We start from the raw sequence: 17,369 nt of genomic DNA, 5'->3' as shown, positions 1-17,369 counted from the left end.
TATCAAACATTTTAAATAAATCATTCAAAATACCTAGTATTAAATTATAGGATGCATTTAATTACGTCTTTCGGCTACTTGCCGTCAGTGTAAAATTATCTCATTTATTTTGTCCAGTGGTGGGCGCATATGTAGAAGTAACACAGATGAAATACATTTATATGAGTAAGTTTTACTGTAAGTGTTTTCAGCAAACAAGTGTGAAAACAAAGTCTTGCTTCCATTCTTAGATTCAGCTGCGACCCTTCCTACCATGAGCTGAAAGAACACTAGAAGGCAAAATAGGCATTTCACAAGAGCACTGCATATGCTGCACCTTTTCTGCAAATGAAAAGCTTTCACTTCTGTAGCTGACATTACAGTGCCATTGTATAACCACAGTACTGAATCTAAAGAATATCATGAAAGTTCAAATGAAGGACATCAGAAGATAATTTCTAGTGAAGATGTTCTGATCTGAATCCAGAGTACCTTCATTGAGGTTGTGCCAGGGTTTACACTGGGATACTATAAAATGCCATTTATTAATGGGGCCACATGTTCAAAAAAGACACTGTTATTTGTCTTGTTATAATGGCACCACTGTCAAGGTCACAAGATACCCATAAAATTATCACTTACAATGCTATCCTTTTTTTTTTTTTTTTACAGTCAAGCAGCAGTGCTCAGAACTGAAGTGTTGCTGTCTTAGTTCCTTTTCAGTTCTAAAACGTCTGCAGTGCTCATATACTCTTTCATAGAATCATAAAATCATAGAACCATAAACGGGCTTGGTTTGGAAGGGACCTCAAGAATCAAGTTCCAACCTCCCTGCCACAGGCAGGGTTGCCAGCTACTTGATCAAGTACTCGATCAGAGTTGGATCCAATCCAACCTGGCCTTGAAAACCTCCAGGGATGGAGCATCCACAGCCTCTCTAGGCAGCCTATGCCACCACCTCACTACTTTCTCAGTAAAACCCTTCCTCTTGATATCTAATCTAAATCTCCCCTCCTTTCATTTAAAACCATTCCCCCTTGTCCCATCACTATCTCCCCTTATAAAAAATGTTTACCCTCATATTTATAAGCTATTCTTGAATATTGGAGGGCCTCATTGATGTCTCCCCACTGCCTTCTCTTCTCTAGACTGAACAATACCAGTTCCTTCAGCCTGTCTTCACAGGAGAGGTGTTCCAGCTCTCTGATCATCTTTGTGGTCCTCCTCTGGGCCCTCTCTGAAAGCTCAACATCTTTCTTGTGTTGGAGGCCCCAGACTTGGATGCAGTACTCCAGGTGGGGCCACACAAGGGAAGAAGAGAGGGGGACAATCACCTCCTTTTCAGCCAAAGGACAATTCAAATTTTTCAGCATAAGTATCATTTCCTCAATTGCACAATTGTCCCAGTTCATCATTTCTGTCAGGTGAATATAGCAAACAAAACTATCCTTTATAGTAATGCGTTATAAAGAAATACTGTTTACACAGAGAGTAATTTTGACTGAGATGAAGAACAGAAATTACCAGGCACTACAAAAAGAACTTTTTGGGTAATTATGGGCATATGGTCTCTACTGTCAGGGAAGTCACTCTGAAACTGCATTCCTCCCTCTTCAGCATGAAATTCTGACTGTATCAAAGATAAAGGGAATAACCTTATTGATTCCACTGAGAGTTTTCACCCCAGTCTTGTTAAAGCATTACTTTAGAAGAGCATTTAGCTAGTTACTCCACTAATAGGTTCCCCTCTGAGCTTGCAGTCATGTTTGGAGCACTTCACCCTCACTTCACCTACAGCCCACAGCTAAAAGTCTTGCATCTGAAGCAGCAGAGCTGTTGATAAATATGATAAAAATCACAAAATTCAGATAGGTATTAAAAAAAAGTGGTCGTGCTTCCAGTGAAATGAGTTGTCATCTCTTTTCATGAGAGGAGGCGCTAAGGTTAGAACGCCTACCACCTCTGTAACTACTCCTAAATATTTCTAAATCTTTTCAAATTCTCTGACTGGTTTAAAGCCTTAAGCTTCTACTAGATGACACAAGTGACAGGTTGGGCAAATCAATTTTAGTATGCATCATAGCAAGTTCCACTGAGAGCTTTATCAGCTACTTATAAATGCCTGAGGAGAAGGTTGATAAAAACAGCTACGCAGAAAGATTAAATGTATTCCCCACGTTGGCATTCATATTGACTCAGAGCTCACAAAAACCTCATGAAGTATTAGCTGCAAAGCAATATCCATCCAGTCTGCTCTTTAAACAGATTACATGTCATTCTGTCAATCAGGACCTTTCATCAGAAATAAAGCAGGAAGAATAAAACAGAAACGAGAATGTACAGACAATTCCCTTGCCTCAAAATTTGCTGCTTTTACAAACACTACACACAACTACTACATGAAAGGCCACAGAAAGAATGATATTTGGATGAATGGGCTGCAGACTGCAGTAGTGAACATTTGTGTTTGTCCTGGTAGCTTATTATACCATGTGCCAAAGGACCAGAGAAACACAGAAGGTCTCATATTCCCACTCTTACTAGTCTGCAGTAAATGGTGCAAGTAGGATGCCTGGTAACATCTATTGGAAAACATGTACATATCAGCTGAAAAGCAAATGGACAGAATGGCTCTGTACAAGTTACCTACTTCAGTGCTTCTCAGGGCTTTTTTACCACTTGCTCATCACATCTTAGATGACACATTTGCTGAACAATTTAAAAAAAACCAAAAACCTGTTAGCAGAACATGCAGCTAAATATAAATAAAGAAGCGAGAAAAAATCATGGTCAGTGAACATAAACAATCCCATTTCATGTTGTTTCTATATATGAGAAAAAGGTACATCTAAATCTGATTTTTTTTTTTTCTGCTTAAAGTTTGGCTTTTTCTTCCAACAAAAGAAGTCTGAGAAGCAATAGTATGGCCTATTGTTCTGACCTAAACTTCCCGTTGGTCATTTCTCATAGTTTTGTTTGCTCTGAACTCAAAGGGTTCCACTGATGGACATTCTGCAACTTCCACAAGCAATGCTCAAATCAAGCTAGTGATCTGCTGACAAGTAATCTGTTGGTCCTGTGATTCACTCACTTCTGTGGCTCCTGTGATTCACTCAGCAGTTTCATAAGAAAATGAAGCAAAAGAACACAAAAAACATGTATATTTCAGACATTCTTTCATTCTTCTCTGCAAAAGAACTTCAATTTGAAGAGAAGAATTAACAAAGAATAATTAAAATCTAAATATGAAAGAATGAAACATTAAAAATCATTCATCCTGAAGACAAAATCAATGACCTAACTCAACCTTGCTCTGAAAGTCTACAGAAATGTTGTAGTGCTAGGAAGTTAAATCAGCCAGTGACTAGCATTATTTGATAATATGGTATTATGAGATACTATGATACGAACCTTTCACATTTGCAACTTTTGGATTGGATCAATATTTATCCACAAGGAACTGAAAGGAAGTTTTGCAGTGTTATTCTAGTACCTACCTGTAGATAGCAGAGAAAAATGACTGTTACAGCTGCACAGCTGGCTAAACCTGTTCAGAAAAAGCTTGGCATGGGAGGAGTAATGCTGTACCTCAGGAATTAGGGATCACACACTCCTGTTATTGGCACATGAAACGTGTGGAAAAATATTACAAAATCTGCCTTCAACTCTTAAGAGTGAGCCAACGTGTCCCATCTGGTATGCCAGGCTCACGTCAGGATAAGTGTGCAGCAGTTTGGGTGCTGCCATGAAGTGCAAACAAAGGTGTGGTACGTGGGAGGCAGGCGCTGTCAGCTAAAAAGCAATTTGTTCCATGGTTGTACTGTTCCTTGGGAAATATCTAACGAGGTAGTAAAAGCAGCATAAATGGTCATCTCTGGGACAGATTTTGTGCTATGAAACCAAATTCCTTACACTCCTAAGAATACAGCCACTGCTGTCTGATTACCTGAGAGCGTCCATCACTTCTTTTTACTGACTTGTCAAAATCAGCAATATTGTTCTTATATAGAGCCTGCGAAGGGGCAAGGTCAGTGGAGATTCCTCATTCTGGAATTCATTTTTCCTTCCCGTCCAACACAGTTGACTGGAGCACTCTGTGAAAGACAGATTATATCAGCATGGTTTCAAAATACATTTGCTTGCTGTGTGCACGTGAATATGAAATAATAGTACTTAAAAGTGCTTCAGAGCTAGTGGAACCTAACACTGGTGGAAACAAACATCAGACATGCAATGATTCTCTGCAGGGAGCTAAGGACATTTTCTCTTCCTTTTGTATCAAAAAGCAAGATAATTTTCTATCGGTTTAGCTTGCTGGACATGAGATGAAAGATATGAAAAGAGCTAGTAATTAAGTATGGTTAGAAGGCAATTTATTAAATATAAATTTTTTTTTCCAAATAATCCTCTGAAACAAGGCTTGTCACACTGAACCTTCATGCTGTGTAACCTTTGTTTGTGAACCTCAAGTGATAAAAAAATAATTCCTTCCTATGCAAATAGGCTGATGTCCCCAGATGCTGATCAATTATATAGAAAATTCCCTAGGGTATCAGATTATTTTGTTATCTGAAATTGTTCTTTGGTATATTTCTGTGTACAGGTAACCAAGAACACGATACAGTGCAGATGCCTCCTTCTTACCTTAACTAGTAACTCCAGGAACTAAAGGAACACTTTAGCACTGCTACCTGTGCTAAGGACAAAACAATTTCTATTTTCAAGACCATGCAGCTTTCAGTGACCATTTAAAATTATCCCTTATTCCAAATGAGAAATGTCTGGCCTATCATATTAGCCTTACACTGTGGGAAAATTAGAAGCTAAATGCAACAGCTCCAAAAGGAAAATAACTTCTTCCAACATATATTCTCTAGAGGATCGTTTGAAGAATTTATATGGCAAACTGACCTTGTAAAATACCTTGATATTTTTCAAATACACTGCTATTTTTCAGTCTGATGTAGTCAGTGCGTAACCTTCACACCCTTGGAAAATGTCTAACTAAAATCAAAGTAACTATTCAGAGTAATGTCATAAAATGCAAACCGTGTGTTAATTCAAACAACCACTGCTATGGTACAAACCTTTTAACCAGGATTTTTTTTTTTTTAACCAGGGCATCTCCCTGGATGCTAATTTAGTGCAATTATACTTAATGATGGTGAGTCTACTTAGCAGAGATGCATTCATTCAGTGACACAGGGAGATTAGTATTAGCAAGCTTTTAAATCAGCACGAAATGCCAAACTTCACTTCCATCACGAACAGAGTTTCCAGCATTAATAAGGAAATAAATGCCAAAGAAAAATGAAATGCTGTGAGTGATCTCCTTACTGCCATATTTCTTTCTTTGTTGGTACTTTATGCCACAGTGACTCTTTTCAGAAACTTTTTTGCCTCTCCTTATCAGGATGGCTGTTTCATTGCGTTGGCTGTCTACCAGCTCAGAGCATTCTACTGAATTAATGCAGAGATTTGCTGAGCTTTACCCACAGAGATGAGCAGATGTGGCATTCCTGCAGGTCTTACAATAAGAAAAACAAAGCTCATGTACTGTATGGGTTGAAGCACTGAAGATGCCTTGCAGATATGATTAATTCCTTAGTGTACCAGACTATCTGTCTCTTCAGTTTTAAATCACTGCTACAAATCACTATTGGAAGAAATTTCTGTCTTATTTATGTTAAGTGATTATCACTGTATAAGACAGATGTGAGAATTAAGGTAAAGAAAATAAGAAAAAATATATATATACATAATGTAGAAGTCCAAAATAAACAAGAAAAAGTGGCTTGGCCGTTATTCAAAATGCCCAGCAAGTAGGCTGGCTTTTTTTTTATTGTTTTTTTAACCAGCAATGTAACACCAACTCAAATTACTCCAGGAATAAGAGCACAAACTCGATTTCCATTTATCCCTGCAGGTTATCTTTTGTGCCACATAAACAGAGGAAGAGATGTCTACTGGAAGGAAAAAAATAAAAAGGAAGAATAAATTACTTCTAGAAAAGAACTAATGAACAGTTAATTAGTATCCTTTTTTTCAGCAACCTATGTGTAATTTCAAGACCTAAAGCAAAACCTGGCTGTTCCTGTGGAGATTTCTGGAGTGTGCAAGAACAGGATGGTCCTCTATGTGAGGTCTGTGCCTGAACACAGTCCCTTTCCTACTGAGTTTTGGCCCTGCTGCAGCAATCCCATGTATTCCCAACTTGCTTATTCTCAAATCAGAGGGCTGTGCTGCTTGCTCTTGACCTGGATACACTCAGCTGGCCCAGAGCAACACTTCACAAAAGGGACCATAGTAATACAGCTTTTTTTTTTTGCAGAAAAATCACTACTAGTGACATTTTCAATTTGTTTTATTTCAGATAATGAAAAGGAATGGGAGGAAGAGGTACAGCATCTATGTTTTGTTTTGTGCTTTACGAACTTGAGAATTTTCTTCTTTTATGGTATGTTTTATATGTTCCTTGTCTCACTGACTAAGCTCTTCCAGTATATATTCCAGGATATGGAATTTCCTTCCTCCACAGAAAAAACTTCCTGTCTTTTGGCATCTTTTGAAGCAAACATGCAGGCCCATTTCTCAGTTGCTTAGTGCAGCTCTTGCAGGACCACTTCCTTACTCAGATAATGGCCTCAGCTTGTGGGCTAAATCATAGCAAGAAGCTCTTGAATTATGTTGAGGAGAGAAACAAGCTTTTGCTATAAAGACAGATTTCTGTGTGATACTTACTTCAGTGGATGAGTGGGATTATTCTGTACTCCATTCTCCAGTCACTGAGGAATCAGCTGTGTGCACCTAAGCCGTTGGTTATACTCCCTTGTTTTTTGATAGCTTCTTTTAGGATCTGTGTTAGGCTGGACTGCTCCCACGAAGAAATATACACCTTGGCACATCAGTTCCTGAAGCTGTAAAAGTGTAATGAAGTGAACAGAAAATACTACTTGAGTAAAAACACAAATTCCAGCCTTCTTTCCATTTCCACATAGAGCTAAATTCTCTATTCAAAGGACACACAGATGTTATCCTCTCTGGAAGAGAGTCCTGAAGACTGAAACATTACACACCTTCCCCACTTGTCTATACCATCTTCCTTTCACTGCATTGTCAGTATCCTGCTTCCTTCCTCACCACCCCTTCCACAAACATCAGTGTCTCCTTCTATGAAGAAGCGAGAGCCTCCCTGCACACGGCCTCTGAACAAGAAGATGCTGCAATCACAAGTTTCTAAACCTGTATTTTTATATATGACCTGCCTGTGCTAGTTTTGACAGGCAAAAGAAACTAATGTTAAAGCAATATCAAAAACTTGGCCACACTTAATTTGTATAATGTAGTGACTTACAACAACTGTGTGTTACTCAAACTGTATTTCAGAATACTTACAAAATGTAAATGATCCATACAAGTTCCCAGACTCTCCTCCCTCCTACAAAACTATGGAAAATTTCTTCTAAAATATGAATGTACAAAAGACAAATATGAAATCTGAATATAAACGATGTAGGATCTCCTGAGTATTTTCTGAGGAGTTTCTGAAATTCCTAACAAGCTGTTAATAATGCAAAGAATTTCAAACGATGAACAAAGTGCACGTTGCTTGTAAAAAGAAAAAGTGATCTATTATTTATAAGAAGATCTAGCAAGTAACTACTAGGTGCCAACTCCCTGCTAGCTCAAGCCATATTGACAGGTTGCTGGGAGTACACATCAGTTTTATTCCCCGGTTTGATTTGGTTTGATTTCATTCATCTTGGTTTGATTTCATTCATAATTGACAAATCCATTTGCTTTTTTATTTGCAATAAAATACTGTGCAAACAAAATTTGGGAATACATACATGCAGAAAATCCTGTATCAACATGGACCGGCTGCCAGATTTGGAAATGATTCACTGATTAGTTTGAGAGTGATTAATTTAAATCCCTGATTTAAAAATAGATTTATGAAAAGAGAACTGGAGGTAAAAAAACAGCACTTCAGACAGCTGAATTGTTCCTTCTGCAGACTCTGTTTCTATATAGTGCAATGGTGCAATATAAAATAAGGTGATGATGTTGAGGTGATACATTTTTTAGCTCTTCTTGCAATGAAAAATGATGATTGTTAACATATTGTTGGAGGAAAAAGTGATTAAATCCCAGCATTTTAACTCTGAGGTACAGGAAGAGATGTACAAATAATATACAACAGGTATATTTTTTACATACCTACATTTGGAAGTTCAGCATGCTGCATGTACACTATTTCTAGGCAGGACACAGCAAGATAAATTGCACTTTGGGTTCAGAAAATAAAAGAACCCCCTGTGGAAAATTCAGTGGCTTGTGAGTTTAAGTGTATCTTGACTAGAGGCTTCTCCCAGCATTGTAATGTCACACCTGGCATTTACCCTCTCCATACACCTCTGACCAATATGCACATGAAACCTGTAGGAAACCTGTAGACCAGGCCCTGCCATGGCTTCCCAGACACTGCCATGGTTGCCTTGCAGTTCTCCAGGAACAGTACAGGAGGGAGCCTACACAATGAACACACTAATAACAAAACATGAGGACTAACTCTAGGAGTGATTCTTGATACTACGGTTTGTTTGGAAAGAAATTATGAAGAAAAGAGGTCACACCATTATAAAATGTTCTTTTGAATAGATTAGGAAGAAAACAACCCTAGGAGATCTTTTTCTTTTTTTAATTAGGATTACAGCTGCATATTTCCCCTTGAACAGAATAAATACACATCCTCTCGCATCTTTGAACTCTTCTAATGCTGGTTGTTTGCTTTGGGATACTGCCCTCTGATTCTGATAAGGCACTTCCTTTCTCAAAGTCAAAATCACAGGAATATTTTAATTGATAGAAAAAATACTGGAAGCTCTCCTTGTTTTAATTTATGTACATATGTAATCATGTATATATGACCGTTATCTACTTGACCCTTTCATCCACTTACATCTGGCCAGACATGATGGAAGCTGCCAGTTTTTCATAGAAAATGATAAACAGCCAACTGCAAAATACATGTTTGGTTTTTCTTTCCATTCTCCTTTTCCTTTCAGAAAAAAAAAATTGTAAGTGAAATTCAACAAGCATGTAACACTGTCCGCTCAGCCCCAGCATGCTGCGTTGCCTAGGCAAATTGCCCAGATATTTGGAAGGTGCACAGGTGGTGACTGACATTCTCCTTGGTGAATTTATTTTGTGAAGCACTCTTGCAGCCCCTAGAAAATTTCATTCTAGTATTTGCATATGCAACATGAATAACAGTACAGATTTGTTGCGCTGCTCTGTCTTTTGAGGTAAGAAAAGAAAATGGCCTCTTCTTCCTATCTAGTATTACAGCCTGCCTATAAAAGTGAAAAACTGCTATAAAGATACCACATAGCAATCACTGAATGTGATTTAGAAGAAACTTTTGTTTTACAGAAGTCAGGTGACACAGAGCTGACCTAAAGTGATTAACACTGTCTTAGATTATATTCAGATTAACAACTGAAGGGAGAAATCCTATCAACCTATTAGTCCCTCCACAGCAGCTCCACCTTGATTTGGAGCAAACTGAACCCTGCTGGTACGTAGAATCAGTAAGAATGGCTTGTGACTCCTTACTGCTTTTTGCCTAGGGAAAAAAAAAATATTATAATGCTAATACTTCAATAACAGGCACATAAAATGGTCCAGTTTCGCTGGGCTTATTCACTGCTCTTCAAAGACACAAAAAGCACATTTTTTTTTGTTTCTTAAAAAGAGTGAGGGAGAAAAGAGAAAGAAATTGTTGTGCAAAAACTTTTTCTTCATTTTTTTAAATAAGTTCACGGCAATCTGTCTTCATTTAAACTGCAAGGGAACTGGCTTGGGTCCTGGAATAGACTCTGGTTCCTTTTAAAACAGGGAAATAGTTCCTAAACACATTGAGCTGCTTTTTGGAATTTATGAAGCAGAACAAAAAACTAAGAGCTGGCAACACTTGATGGTAATGAGGCAGGTCTTACATGAGAGTCCATTACAGGATCAGCTAACGATGTTTTCCAGCAGCTGGAAAATGGAATCATCTCCAGCCTGGGAATGAAAAATCTGTCTTTAAAATTATCTGCTTTATACTCCAATATACAATTAGTTTAAAATGGAAGCATAGCAGAATTGTGCTTTTTATTGAAGGATGAAAATATGTTTTCTTTGTACAGTGCTGCTGTGCCAGCTGAACTGTAGCACATGGTGGAAAATGGGTCTAGCCTGTGCTTTGCTCCATGTTTTGAAATAGCTAATGGTGCTCTTGTACAGGGCAAAAACTGTCCTTGTATTTAAAGAGCACAAGGACAAAGATTGTGCCTCACTCTCTGGTGCAAAAAAGACGCTTTTCTTTTGCTTTCTGTCTCGTGCTGGGCCCTCCCTGCCCTTGCAGACACCGTTCCATTTCCCTCTTGCTCTTGCATGACTGGCTCTGAGGCATTTCCTTACAAAGGCACATTTGTTATCTGATGTAAGTCCCCAAATGGTACTTCCGACTGTAATTTTGCCATCAGTTGGTTTCACAACTAAAGCATGGCCTAGGAGGAGCTGTAAGTCTTTTTCTCATCTCAGAGTTGGAGCATGGTTGCCAGCACTAAGCCATTTGCTGCATGTTAGAGCTTTGATTCCTACCCACCAGCTCACTCTTCTTCCACTACTTGGATTTAGACCAAAATCAGTTGCGATAATACTGTTTTTCAAAACCAATGTATCGGTCAGTCAATGTATACAATAGAAAATCTCACTGTTTAGCCTCTCATTTTGCATTTTTTTATGGTGGGTTGCAGAGCATATATTAGTAGAGTCTCTAAATGATGCAAACACCCCCCGCCCAGAATGTGCAAGTCTGGTAGGAAGCATTTTCCTCCTAGGTTGCTCTTTGTTGCTCTTCAAAGTATTATTTTCTAAAGATGTTATGAAAATTATTTTACTTCACTTGCTATCCCTAAATTTTAAAAAAACATAAATCAATTAAAAGCAACCATGTGACAACAAAACAGATTACATCCTACATGGTCTTTTTAATTCAAAGAGTACAGAGGGCCACTGACCACAACCTGTGATCATCCAACCAATTCTTTATCCACCAAATAGTCCATATTTCAAATCCATGCCACGTAGAGATAAGGATGTGGTGTGGACCTGTGCCAAACACCTCGCACCTATCTAAGTAGCTGACATCAGTTACCCATCCTTTGTCCACCCACACCATCACTCCATCGTAGAAGCACACCAGATTGGTCAGAAATGATCTGCCCTAGGCAAAGTCAGGCTGGCTGTCACGGATTACCTTCTCATCTTGCATATATCTTAATATAGCTTCCAGAAGGACCTATTCCATGATCTTCCCAGATATATAGATGAGTCTTACCAGCCTGTAGCTCCCCAGGTCATCCTTTCTTCCTTTCTTAAGAATAGGCATCATTTTTCCCTCTTTTTCAGTCACTGGGGACTTTGTCTGTCAGCCATGACCTTTCAAACATGATGGAGAGTGGCTTGGCAACAACACCAACAAGTTCCCTTCAGGACCCTGGGATACACATCATCCATGTCCATAGACTTGTACATATTCAGCCTCATGACAAGGTCTCAGAGTTACTCTACTCTTACAGTGGGAGGGAGTTTCTACCCCGAACCCCACCTAGACATTCACAAACTGACTGACTGCCAGTAAAGACCAAGGTAAAGAATTTATTGGGTACTTCAACCTTCTCCATGTCTGTTGAAGCCAGTTCTTCCTTCTTATTTATAAGAAGGGGTATACTCTTCTTTGCCTGTCTCTGCTGACCAATGTACTTGTAGAACCCCTTCTGGCTATTTTTCATATCTCTTTTCAAATTCAATTGCATCCACACCTTGTCTTTCTTGATTCTATCTCTGCAGAGCTGGACAGCATCCCTGTATTCTTCCCAGGCCAGTCATTCGCCGTTCCTGCTTCCACTGACTGTACATTTCCTTCTCCCTTAGTTTAACCAAAGGACCTTATTTCTGCCAGTTTCCTGCTGGTTTGCTGCCTCCTCTGCTTGATTTCTTGTGCTGGGGGATGGGAAGTTCTTGTGCTCTCAGACTGGAAGAGCTGCCAGCTCTGTTCCATTCCTACAAACCTATGGACAGCTTCCCCAGGGATCTCATTCAGTAATTCCCAAACTCAATCCGAGCCTAGTTGCTATAGCCTAGAGCGCCATCTACAGGCTCCCCTTGATCAGGTGGCCTGTAGTAGACCCTGACCACCAGATGTCCTTTATTGGTCTGGTCCCTAATTTTAACCCACAAACTCTCAACTTGTTCATGGCAGTTTGTTTTAAAGGCAGCTCTTCACAATCTAACCACTTCCTAATGTAGAGGGCAACTCCCCTGCCCCTGCTGCCCTGCCTATCCCTTCTAAAAAGCTTGTAACCCTCAATCATAGTATTCCAGTTGTGTGATTCATCCCACCATGTTTCTGTGATAGCAATTAGGTCATAGTTTTCTAATTGCACCATGGTTTCCATCTCCTCCTGCTTATTTCCCATGCTGCATGCATTGGTGTAGAGGCACTTCAGCTGGACTATCAGCTGTAATACCTTCTTAGAGGAGCGCTCCCAAATTCCTCTGGGACAAATCTGAGGTTTCCTCCAGCTGCTTCCCAAAGTGATGGTGTTCCTTACTTCTTCTCTGCCACTCAGATGTACATCCCCTTCCCCCAGTGAATCTAGTTTTAATCTCTGATAATCAGTACAGCCAACTCGCTGCCCAGAACATTCCCGCCCATGCAGGTCATTTGCATCCCATCCAATATTAACATGGTTGGTTTCTCAAAAGTGCATCCAGGATCATAGTAGCCAAAACCCTGAGTGTGACACCATTCACACAGCCATTCCTCAGACTGATCTGTTCTCTCCTTCTACCTTTGTCCCAGTCACCAACTGGGAGGATCAAGGAGAACACTATCTGTACTCCTGGTCCCTTCAACATCCTCCTAAGGGACATAGCCTCTTTCAGTATTTTTTAATTCCCTGGTTGCAGCCTCCCATGACCTAACTTGAAAGAGGAGGAGTGGACAGTCATCCCCTGGCTTTATCAGACCTGGTAGCTTCTTCTTGATTTCTCTCCTCTCCAGTCATGCCTTATGCAGGGTGCAAATAGGAGTGAGGCTACAGAAAAGAGGAAATCATGTGGGGTGTGGGGAGAGCAGAAGTGAACTGCAGCCAGCAAGGATTTTTAACAGAAGTACCTCTTTAAGATGGAGCTGCATGTACATTCTTGCTGAGGCTTGCAAACATTAGCAGCCTGACTGAAGTCAACAGATAATCAAGCTGGGCAAAGCGAGCAGTGAGTCAAAGCCAGCAATGTTGTCATACACTTACTTGCCATTTCAAAAACACAAGTTAGGAATTTCTAATGCTAGAGTTACTCTGTAAGTTAGACAATAAGCATGTTTTCTTAAAGCAGGTGGGTTAGGTAGGCAGGGGTTAGAGAAACTTGAAAATACTTGACTGGAAATAGTGTTGAGGAATCACAAAGATAGTAAACTGCTGAACCAAGATATGTTTTGCTTCGGCTGGAAAACATAAAATGCTGGCAGGAAAAGAAGCAGGTATGTCAGCTGCAGAGGCCAAACTGAGAGCAAGAAACAGATTGCTGAAGGAAGATACCCAACTAAGTCAGCCAACTATTTATTACGGTTTATAGTAAAGCTTGGCCCAAAGCCCCAAACACTTTAAAATGTACTAGGTGAACAGTAAAAGTATGAATGAAAATGCAGCTGTAGCTTCAGAATAATTTTATAGCAACTTAAAATTACTGTACTTTAAAGAGTGACCAGCAATTTGAATTTCAGAGACAAGCAAAGTAACGGGCAGTAAGATCTGAATGAGAAAAGAAAGAAAGAAAATCTCCTCCAACAAACTAATGCCAGTAACTTTCCTGGTGATTGCACAAATATTTTTGTGATTGAGATACGGAGGCTGCAAATCTTGGTCTATGTGTCAACCAGAACGTATGTGTTTGCAGCAAGCTGCTGGCTGAATTTTAGCCACCATCTGCTAGAATTCAAACAGCTGTTAGCGGCCATCTCATATTGTGTTGTCAAGGCTCAGTGAGAACAACAAAAAAAAGACCTTTTCACTTTTTCTGGTGTTTGCAAATAGAGTGATATGGCTGAAAGACTGGGTATGCTTTTCTACGTTGGAGAAGATCTAATTTAACACTCTTGGACCGAGTTTTACCTTCATTATAGCCAACTGACAATTTGCCAGAGAATTCGGTGAGCAGAAATCAGATCTCTTGCTGGGAGCAGACAGAAAAAGAATAAGCTGCTATATGTGAGAATATGATTTTCACATCATGTTATAAGAAGTGAATTTCCAGCAGTTCTGTGATATAAGGGGTTCATTAAAGACATAGGAGTGGAGAATTAGGATGCATGCATGACAATGCATTGATATGAGTAAAGCTAAGTGCTCAGGAAAGTGGCAAAATCATTGGTGAACAACCTCACACTAGTGGATTTATTGGAGGTGATTTTCTTGAACTTGGAGAGAAAAGAACAAGAGAGAAGAGCCTGAAAATGGGAGAAGGAAAGCAGGAAAATAAAGTTCTCCAAAATTGAATGCACTATTATTTTAAGATCTCGATATTATCACTTGCTTAATTGTAACTGGATTTATCAGAGAGGGTTCTCTCAAGAGCAGCAGCACTTTGCCTCGCTCTTTCTTACTCTCTGGCTGCTTCCAGAAGTGGCAGCTATGTTGGAATTCTTGAAGTACCTGCTCATAAGAGCAAAGCCTGCAGGGAAGCTTAGCAAGTTTCTTTTCACCTGCTTTGTTTGTGGAGAGTGAAGCCTTGGTTTATTACCTGCCTCCTGCCACTCCTTAAAAGCTAAAGAGCTTTTCTTTGTATTTGTATAGTTACAGTAACTATGGCAGCTGCACATTTATTAGTTGCAGCATACACTAAAAAAACAGGCTGGGTAACTACACTGAGTGGAAGGTGAAGATATGTGCAAATATCTATCCAAAAAGTCAACAACCTGTTTACTGAGAGCAAGCAATTGAGAAGCTAATAAAAAATAGAAACTGCCTCGTATTTTGCCATCAAGCAAGATGATAGACTAACAACTCTGATATTGCACCTGTGAATACAGTATATGCATACATCTAACTGATATAGCTAGCATCCCAGGCATCTTATTATATATCATTCACCACAGACAGGCTCACATTAACAATTTTCTCCTCCAATTTGAATAACCAAAAGCTTTGGCAATTTTAGGTATCATATGCAGATTGGAATTTAGAGCTAAATGTAATGGTGGATGAAGGGAAAGTTTAAACAAAAGACTCTGAACTGGATTTCCCCAAACTTACAGTGCTTTGGTGAGGAAGGAAGGGTAAGAGTGGAGAAGAAAGGGCACTGTTTGACATCACAGTGTAAACATCACTGCTTCTGTCTGTACCAGGAGGTTGACATTAAAAGAATTAGATGCAATAATTTTAAGTGAACTAAACTCACAACCCAGGATCATCTTCAGAGCAGTCTGAGTGTTCTTGTTCTCACTCTTCTCATGGGGACGCACCGAGTATCACCGTGGTTGCTCTGGCTCATGGTTCGGGAGATAAAAACAGTTATACTCAGAGATAGGACTGGCCATAAGTATCTTCCTTTTCCTTTTCCTTTTCCTTTTCCCTTTCCCTTTTCCTTTCCCCCCCCCGCTCCCTCCTCCCTCCTTCCCTCCCCCCCTTCCCCTCCCTCCCCCCCTCCCCTTCCCCCCCCGCCTCCTCCCCTCCCTCCCTCCCTTCTTCTCCCTCCTTCCTTCCTTCCTTCCTTCCTTCCTTCCTTCCTTCCTTCCTTCCCTTCCTTCCTTCCTTCCTTCCTTCCTTCTTCCTTCCTTCCTCCTTCCTTCCTTCCTTCCTTCCTTCCTTCCTTTCTTCCTTCCTTCCTTCCTTCTTCTTCCTCCTTCCTTCCTTCCTTCCTCTTCCTTCCTTCCTCCTTCCTTCTTCCTTTTCATCCCCCATTCTGTTCTATTCTTTTGCCTCTAAAATTCCAGCAAAGGATAATTTAGTACACATGTGCATTTTCAACATTCAGCTTTATGTTACCTGCAGCTTGAACAAACCCTTCTATTGTCTCATAAAGTTATTATCTGCTGAGACTGTGAGCTGCAGGGAAGCCAAAGCCCTAGAAATGGTGAGCAACAGATTTTTACAGTAGGTCTCTGTTTTCCATAAAATCAACCTATAAAAACAGACTTCCAAAAGTACTGAATTAGATCTTCCCCCATTCGAATCACCTCAGAATAAACAAATGAAACTCAGCTTCCAGCAAAGCTCTGCTTGCTGCACGAGTCCTAGAAATACTTGAGATCTTAGACCTAGACAGGGAACCTTGAGGCGTTGGCTTCCAGTAAGAGCAGCAAGGCAGAGGAAGCACTGCCACCCAGTGGCTCCCGACGGCAAATTTCTGATGGACCAACCAGCAGACTTCACTTCCTTGAGATTTGTGGTGCGAAGCTGGACGGTCCACTTAGACAAAGTTTCATGTCTGATCCTGCTGAGTCAAATCACAGAATCACAGAATTATCAAGGTTGGAAAAGACCTAGAAGATCATCTGGTCCAACCATTGCCAATACTTCCCGGATAAATCATATTCCATACATCACATCCAAACGTTTCTTGAACACTCCCATTGTCAGTGACTCCACCACCTCCCTGGGCAGTTCATTCCAATGCCTGATTACCCTTTCCGAGAAGTAATACTTCCTAATGTCCAGCCTGAATCTCCCCTGGTGCAGCTTAAAACCATTCCCTCTAGTTCTATCACTATTCCCTCTAGTTCTATCACTTATCGTACTGAGCTAAGTTCGCTTGGTGCAGCGTTGATAATGACACTGCCAACAGCAATGATACAGGCAAGTGTTGAAGGCCAGGCTGTCCACAGCAGGACCAGAAAGCCTGTACTCTGGTAACAGGAGAAGGGCAACAGGATTGCAGCACACCACATGTTCAGTCCTCTTCCCTGTTATCCTGACAAGAGAACAGTCTGTACCCAGATCCTGGAAACACAAGCAATGAGCATCAACAATTACCTGTGCTGCAGTAGTCAATATTCTGGGGAATACTGCATCATAGCAGTCAGAAAATGCCATTCAGAAAGGCAGAATGATTTGCATAGCTACCCACAGATGTGTTCTTCAAAAGGAAAGCAGATTTGCTTCCTTTTGCTGGAGAAGAGGGGATAGCTCATTGATCTCTACAGCTGCCTGAAAGGAGGCTGTGGTGAGGTGTGGGTCGGCCTCTTCTCCCAGGTAACAGTGATGAGATTGGAAGAGATGGCCTCAAGTTGCATCAGGGGAGGTTCAGGTTGGATATCAGGAAGAATTTCTCCTCAGAGG

The 17,369-nt window shown here is 40.2% G+C and overlaps 1 protein-coding gene across 1 annotated transcript in view; it reads right to left on the bottom strand.

Moving 5' to 3' along the window:
* Window positions 1-15,560, bottom strand: part of ATP2C1 (ATPase secretory pathway Ca2+ transporting 1) — an 85,384-nt gene extending 69,824 nt beyond the window's left edge. The window contains exons 1-3 of the mRNA XM_015854047.2: window positions 15,490-15,560; window positions 6,721-6,896; window positions 3,926-4,073 (exon numbers count right to left, since the gene is read on the bottom strand). The gene's annotated coding sequence lies outside the window, so the exon portion shown is untranslated. The remainder of the gene's footprint in view (window positions 1-3,925; window positions 4,074-6,720; window positions 6,897-15,489) is intronic.
* Between the last annotated feature and the right edge of the window lie 1,809 nt (window positions 15,561-17,369).

This window comes from Coturnix japonica, chromosome 2 (assembly GCF_001577835.2).
Source record: "Coturnix japonica isolate 7356 chromosome 2, Coturnix japonica 2.1, whole genome shotgun sequence".
Lineage (NCBI taxonomy): Eukaryota > Metazoa > Chordata > Aves > Galliformes > Phasianidae > Coturnix > Coturnix japonica.
This window is presented reverse-complemented; position numbering and strand designations above follow the sequence as displayed.